At 46.2% G+C, this 7,478-nt stretch overlaps 1 long non-coding RNA gene across 1 annotated transcript; it reads right to left on the minus strand.

The window, feature by feature from the left end:
• Positions 1–276: 276 nt before the first annotated feature.
• LOC149337056 (uncharacterized) lies at positions 277–1,430 on the minus strand. Its single transcript, XR_016284596.1, has 2 exons — positions 1,308–1,430; positions 277–583 (listed from the first exon to the last, which is right to left on the minus strand). It is a non-coding gene; the product is annotated as an uncharacterized LOC149337056 (long non-coding RNA).
• Positions 1,431–7,478: the final 6,048 nt, after the last annotated feature.

Raw genomic sequence — 7,478 nt, forward strand, 5'->3', positions numbered from 1 at the left:
ATAAAACACACAGTGTGTGAAGAAGTGTCTCCTGTGCCAGTCTGTACAGGCCGGTAAAGTTAAACACACTGCAAGTGAGTTGCTCGTTGCTGGTTCATTTACCAAGGTCCCAGCCAGTGAGATTCTTGGCTTCACTTAAAACCCCAGTCATATACCTGAAAAACAAGGCCCAACTTTTCGCTGGAAGCAAAATACTTTTGCCCCTAGACAGACACATGTCGCTCTTTTTCTTTTCTTGGGCGATCAGTGTATATTGTCACTTCATTACCCGGTAAATGGCGGAAACACTCGCGGTATGTTTCATGTTTATTCAGCGCCAACGATTTCAAATACACAGTTGCCCATTGTCTTAAACAAAGATGAGAAATACAGCATATTTTATACAACACAAAATTGCGTCTCGCAATCTGAAAACAAGTACGCGAACCATTCGGCTACCGTACTGAGAGAACAGAATTAAGTTATAGCACGAAGTCCGAGGCGTCAATGCAAGTTGTCCGCACTTCTTGCTGGGTTCGTGGCACCAAACTGTCTTCCGTCGTTCACACAAGTTGCGGATGTTGCCTGCATTTGTGGGTAGGAACTAAATAGACAGAAATAAAAAGTAATCGCAATTTCATTCACTAATAGCCACGTCACTAAAAGCTTTCCTCAAATAGTAAAATTTGCTTCTGTGAAATGCGCTCTTCACATTCTGCTACAAGGTCCAAGATGAGCCTAGCCGAAGCTCAGTATGGTCATTTAACGAACGCTAAAACAATAGCCATAACAGCCTTGACACTGTACTGAGGACACCACGCATTATTCTATAAAGCCTTTTAGCAATGTTAATTTAGAACACAGCGAAAACAGCGAAAACTTCCCGAAGGACGCAGAAAGGTGAAACTAGACACAGGCGCTGACTAACAACTAAGTTGTTAGTCAGCGCCTGTGTCTCGTCTTCCCTTTTCTGCGTCCTTCGGGAAGTTTGCGCTGTTTTCGTTGTGATGGAAAAGCAACTAACTCGTGATGTGTTCTTAAAGTCAATTTAGAAATTTTGGCTAAGACTCCACGGAACACCTCGTGGTCAACTTCAGAAGTTTACGACGTGGAGGTGTCGCCTTTAAAAAGAAGCACGAGAAATTAATGCTGGCCACTAGCAGTGCAGTCCTGCGTGCTAATGGACTTCTTTCATGGAAAAGGGAGCTTTTATTACGCGCTGCCGCACAACCCATCTTTTCTTTATGGAACCTCTAGCGTATGTAGCGACAATAGTGCGCATGCGCCAAACCGCTAGGTAACTTTTGGCACGTAGCAAAAGCACTCACCGCAAGTCTGTCGGCCCCATTGATGAAAGGCTTCATGCATGCCTCCCTGCACTTAGTCCGCCTTGCTCGTATTTGGCTTCTCATTGCAAGGCTGAGTCGACAGGGCGTTTGCTCCTGAAAAAAACAAACGTTGACAATTTTAATAAGGTAAAATCTGGGAATAGTTGGTGCATGATTAAAGGCGAGCAACAGTGCTTACATGAAACAGAGGAAAGTGGAGACACGACGCTGTCTAGGAACCACATTTTATTGCGCGTTCGTCAGTTATATACATCTAAATTGCACAGAAAAAAAAAAGAATATACGCAAAGAACATCAAAAAAAACTTGTGCTCCCGCTGTCCTTTGTTTCCTGTAGGGGCTGTTTTTCGCCCGCAAGACCCGCTATTTTCACACCTTAAGGTAGCTGTAGTCTGTTACTGTTTATCGCTCTCCAACGACAAAAGCGTCCACTAATGCATGAGTATAAGAGAGAACGAACAAGATCTGTGCGAGAGAAACAACGCTTGCTGATGATATACTCGCTGAAATGAGGACGTCGAAACGTACTTCGCACATGTATGCAAAGGGAGGTGTTAGTGGTGAACTGAAAAACACAGAATATATGAAGAGAGTGTACCAAATGCTGAGGAAAAAGGACAACAGGATTTTATTTGCTACTCCGAACCCGAACCGAAAAGCAGAGGATCATGTTAAGTAATGAGCTCGACAAATTGGCAAGCATCGGAGAGCGAACTATGGCGCACGACAGCGGTAATTGTGTGCCACTGAAAGGGGCTTTCATACAGCAGTGAATTTGGCTCATAAAAATGTTCCTTACCAAATCGAAGCGCTAGCTGGTCATTTGAACTTCGTTGCGAAGTGCAAAATTGTAACCCAGAAAACCTTCGGCATCCAGCACAAAATGCCGAGTGTAAAGTACGTTTTAGCTTTACAAGGGGCCATATAAACGCCTTTCGTCTCGGGAACATCGGCAGATGTAAGCCCAAAAATTGTAACATTTTACTGCTTGTGCTCCAATTTGAATAAAAACCTTCAAGATTCTAGGGCAACTTGTCCTAGTGACTTGACAGCCAGAAAAAAATGGTTTGGTTTGGTTTATGGGGTTTAACGTCCCGAAGCGACTGAGGCTATGAGCGACGCCGTAGTGAAGGGCTCCGGAAATTTCGACCACCTGGGGTTCTTTAACGTGCACTGACATCGCACAGTACACGGGCCTCTAGAATTTCTCCTCCAAAGAAATTCCAGCCGCCGCGGCCGGGATCGAACCCGCGTCTTTCGGGTCAGCAGCCGAGCACCATAGCCACTGAGCCACCGCGGCTCAGAAAAAAATGTTGCGCTTATACATACACGCAACATCCAGATATAAAAAAGAAGCCAACATTTCTCATAACTGAATGAGTGAAGCACTAAAAATGTGCGACGTGACACTCGCAAAGCAGCGCACTGAACACGAAGTATAGAAAACAGGAACACAAACCAGCTCATTAAGTTTTCTATCCTTGGTCTTCAGTGAGTCAGATCTGAACAGTCCTAAATCTAAAGCAATTTCACAAAAAAAATGGGAATGAAAAGACGGAACGTAACCACTTTTACGTTGTCTTACGGATATTACCATTGGCGGATACGCTATAGCTGAGATTCGGACGCGATAACGAACTTTTCCAGTCCGTAATGCACGCGCAGGAGAAATAGCGCGTGGGGTAACAGCACCCATGCGAAGGTAGCGGACCCATTTTCTAGCCAACTAGAGAATACGGCAGCATAATGAGTAAATTTGACTCGCAAGTACATGGCTGTCAGCTAACGGGCAGCAACTTCCGCTTGCATCGAAAGAGAGATATAGTATAACGGAGACATATTAGCGTATACGGATATACGTATACCGGTTTACCGGACCCCCCTACGCACGTATAGTAGCATAGGAGGCGGGGCCACTGCGCATGAGCAGCGGGCGTCCGGTAAACCGGTACACGTCGACCCTAGAACGTCCCCTCTACGCTTATTTCTCTATTATCTTCAACGCCACGTGACCTTTATTCCGGAAGCTACTGTTGGGTCACGACAAGAAGCCGAGTATGTTCTTCACTGTGCAGCCCATTTCAGCCAGATAAAAATCGATAGTTTTAGCGTAGCCGGTCAGCCGTACGGCAAATACGGTAACGCGTTGCCGTTGCTACCGGTGCCAGGCTTGCCTAGTCACGCTCGCTGTATGGTAGCAGTTGCCGTGGTTACCGTATTCACCGTACGGTGGGGCTAAAAGTCTCTAACATTATCCTAACGTATGCATAACGGTCAGACTTATTTGTAAAATGGCGGCGCAACGTTCGTGCCCTCTCCGTGGGAATGCAGAGACAACCGGTGGCGACCATGACGCAGGAGCGAAAGTTTAGCCTTTCAATGGCGACGGAGCAAGCGAGTATATTTATTTTCCTGTGCATACATTCCGTGTATATTGTAGAATGACAGCTCACGTAAATAATTTCTTTCCTTCTCATGAGCTGCGGGCGAGTCACGTTACCATCAAATGTCTGACATCGCCCGACCACCACGCCCGCTGCCGACATATTGCTGTGCACACGCATATGGTTAAAACGCACGGCCGGCTCCCCTCACCTGAAGAGGTTAACCTCTTTGCGCAACACGTGACAGTGCTCTGCAGAACTCATGTTAAGAAAACAACTTCGTGCATAACGTTGCGCTCAATCAGTCTGATCACTTTATTTCAGGGCACTGCCTGTGAAGGCGGATAAACCGGGTGTTTCAGCCAACACTTTCAAGCCTCCTGTTTTTGCTATTCTGCCTAACCTTACACATGCATAGTTCTCAATGGCTTGCACATCACCTTTGGTTTGGTTTGGTTTTGGTTTATGGGGTTTAACGTCCCAAAGCGACTCAGGCTAGGAGAGACGCCGTAATGAAGGGCTCCGGAAATTTCGACCACCTGGGGTTCTTTAACGTGCACTGACATCGCACAGTACACGGGCCTCTAGAATTTCTCCTCCAAAGAAATGTAACCACCGCGGCCGGGATCGAACCCGCGTCTTTCGGGTCAGCAGCCGAGCACCATAACCACTGAGCCACCGCGGCGGCTTGCACATCACCTTTGTTCGGTTGTCAAGTTTCCTTAGAAGCGATAGCTTCAAACCTCAGTACCGAGGAGTACAGAAATATTTTCAAGAGTTCGCTCTTTTTACGTAATACATCTCATGGTATTTTGTTACAGTAAAAATTTGTTGGCCTGAATTAAATGTTTTCAAGCGTAAGTGCACCAAATGCGCCCATCTGTTCAAATGCGGGCTTGTAAATTAGGTTATACGTTGTTAGCCCATGCCGATATGACCATCAGTACTCGGCATTCACCGCACGCTGCTCTCTTCATCTTCCTAGAGAATGCATTGCTAGCAGTCGTCCATGCGTGATTATATTTGAGCTCTCTTTTCTTTTCTAATGCTCCGCAAAGCAATTGTTTGTGATTTTAATCGAAATGGGCTGTTCAGAAACTTTGAGATTGTTCTCCAGTCATGCCAATGACTTTCCAACTCTATGACAAATGTAAATATCCTTCTCGTTCACTGCTTCCTCGAACAAGTCCCAGATTTTTTTAAAGACCACGCTCGTCTAGTACTCCTTTGTATTCTAGTTTGTTACTCATTCCATACTGTTTCATTTGTTGTAACATCCCAGCAAGGTAATTTTTGCGACTCTGAGTCTGTGATTATCAGAGCTCAAGTCCTTTAAAGGGATACTGAGGCGGTTTTCGAATGAGCCAATTTTTTAGGGTTTTGAAGTAGTGTCATTGCTGATCACGTCTGTGTATTTTTTCGATTTTGGCTAAAACAGTGGCGCAATCACCAATTAAAAAGGCAATGTTTAAATCTCCCACGCCCCGCGCGAGCGCAGGGAAGGAGAACAGCGGAGAGGGAAACTTCGTCCACGTCGGCCAATGTGACGTCACGTTGAGGAGCCCGGGATGCGTATTCGCCAACTGCAGCCTGTACAGCCACAAGGCTTGAAACCACGGTGAATTGATCACGGTGACTGAAGATTGTCACAACGGCTTACCTAAAAGGGATAATTATTGCCTAAATAATGCTTAAACGGCGTTATATGCCACTAAGCATCACGATTTGCGACCTAAAAGGGAAAAAAAATTAAGAAATGAAATTTAAAAAAAAAACAATAAAAATACAGTACGGAGAGCGGAGTCGAACGGCCGACCTTCCATACGCAACACATGCCTGTAATCCACTGCGCCACAGCGGAGATGTCAAGCCGTTGTTCTGAATGACTATTTATAACGAGCCCTAATGGTGGCTGCTACCTGCCGGTGGGCGGCGCTGTCATCGCTGGCTGTACCGGCTGCATTTGGCGAACACGCGCCCGGGATACTTCGGCGAACCCGAGCGCGCTTTCAGCGCGCGTTGTTTCTCGTGCTGCATGCGTTGTTCCTCGTACTGCGTGCGTTATGACGTGCAAAGCCTGTCAGCCGACCTTGAGAATCAGGTTCAACACAAGGTACTACTCTGCATTCGTGTCCACGAACAACTACGCCCGCGACTGTGTCGCCTTCCACTGTTTTCCGCAATCATAAGCTCGCAGCGCAAGCTCTCGCTGCTGTGACGAAGAATTCAAGCCGACCAAAGCAAGCCTACCCTGCTCGAAGCACTTTCGTCAGAGCGGCTACATGCAGAGCTTGTCCCTAATGTGATCTCTGGAGATTTCTGTCGCGGCTGAACCATGACGCAGTTCCTTTGAATTCCTCGCGCATGAGAGGCGTGTCACCATTCCGAAGAAGCGCCTCTTCTAAAAGTAGAAACATGCTCACTTAGCCCCTGAAGAAACCTAATAGAGGCTCAAGCATGAGTTGCTCTCCTCAGCGTAGGTGCGGCCAGACCACCTGAGGCGTGCTCATCAAGGCTCGCTTAGTGATTTTATACTCGGTTCGACGTGTCCAAGCAAGCAGGCAATCAAAGCAAAGCACAATAAAGCAAAGGAAACAAGCATCGGAGCTCTTCATATGCGGCATCTCGTTTAATCGTAGCTAAGCGATTAAAATGAAAGCGTTCGACGTTCTGATTTCGGATGCAAATTTAACAGAGAAAGGAATGCCAACCAAGTTTTTGCAAAAAAACACGATTTTTCGCAAACTTACTCGGTTTCTTCATCAAGTTGTGGCAGCGGGCGAGTTGCAGCTAGCTTGGCTTTTAAACACACAATAGTTGGCCACTACTTCACTGAACCTAAACTGCAAATCTAGGAAGGGCGAACGTTTCCGAAGCAGCGATTAATATTTTCTGGCACCTGCTGAACAGTGCTTGGCCACTGCTCTTCTCTAATTGTGACATCAACTTTGTGCTGCTTCATCGTTTCCTTGAAATATTTTCTTCCCCAACACACAACGCCGGATACTGAGAATAGGATTTTTTGTACATAGCGCTTTGGGCCTTTTCTTTAGGATGACGCTCTTTCGGGCGAGCTAGGAGGAGTACGGTGGTGGCAATTGACTTGAGTATTGTTCGCACCCCTTCCTTTCCGAGAATACGCGCCGAGGTTGTTCTGGCACCTTTTACGCATGGTCTGCATCGCGTCTTTGACGCTGGCGTATGCTTGTGCTAGGCGTAGAATTTTTTCCTTGTGTCTTTTTGGGTTTCAGGCGATACGTGGAATGAGCAAACTGTAATATCCTTTTCTTCGGAGGTCACTAAAAAAAATAGTCGCCGTATTCGCTTTTACAACCACACGGAAAGCTGCGATCTGCACTCAACGCAGCGCCGGATCCGCATCGGCAGCTTCTCCAGTCCTCAAAGTGTCGTCTCGACCTCATATTGCCGCATATTTCTGCTAAAAAACGTAATTCGCGCTTGTTTTTGCCTTATTTGGATGCGATATTGGAGCATACAGCGTGAAAAATTATAGGACGCCGCTGCCAGCCTGATTTTCAAAAAAAGTGCTTCAGTCTCCCTTTGTTTTCGTCTCTAAGTACTTTTAGTTCATTATTTACATCTTTAACATCGTCACACGTTCCGCAACACTGCTAACGAGACCTTAATCAATTCCTTCAGTTCTTTACGCCTTTCCTCCTTAAGCAAATGGTCTCTTTCTTTTTCTTACTCAACCCCGTTATTACCCGTCGACAGCGTAATATAATACATGCATCAGTCAGCCACTT

This window comes from Amblyomma mixtum, chromosome 7, assembly GCF_055824585.1.
Source record: "Amblyomma mixtum isolate Tamu chromosome 7, ASM5582458v1, whole genome shotgun sequence".
Classification (NCBI taxonomy): Eukaryota; Metazoa; Arthropoda; class Arachnida; order Ixodida; family Ixodidae; genus Amblyomma; species Amblyomma mixtum.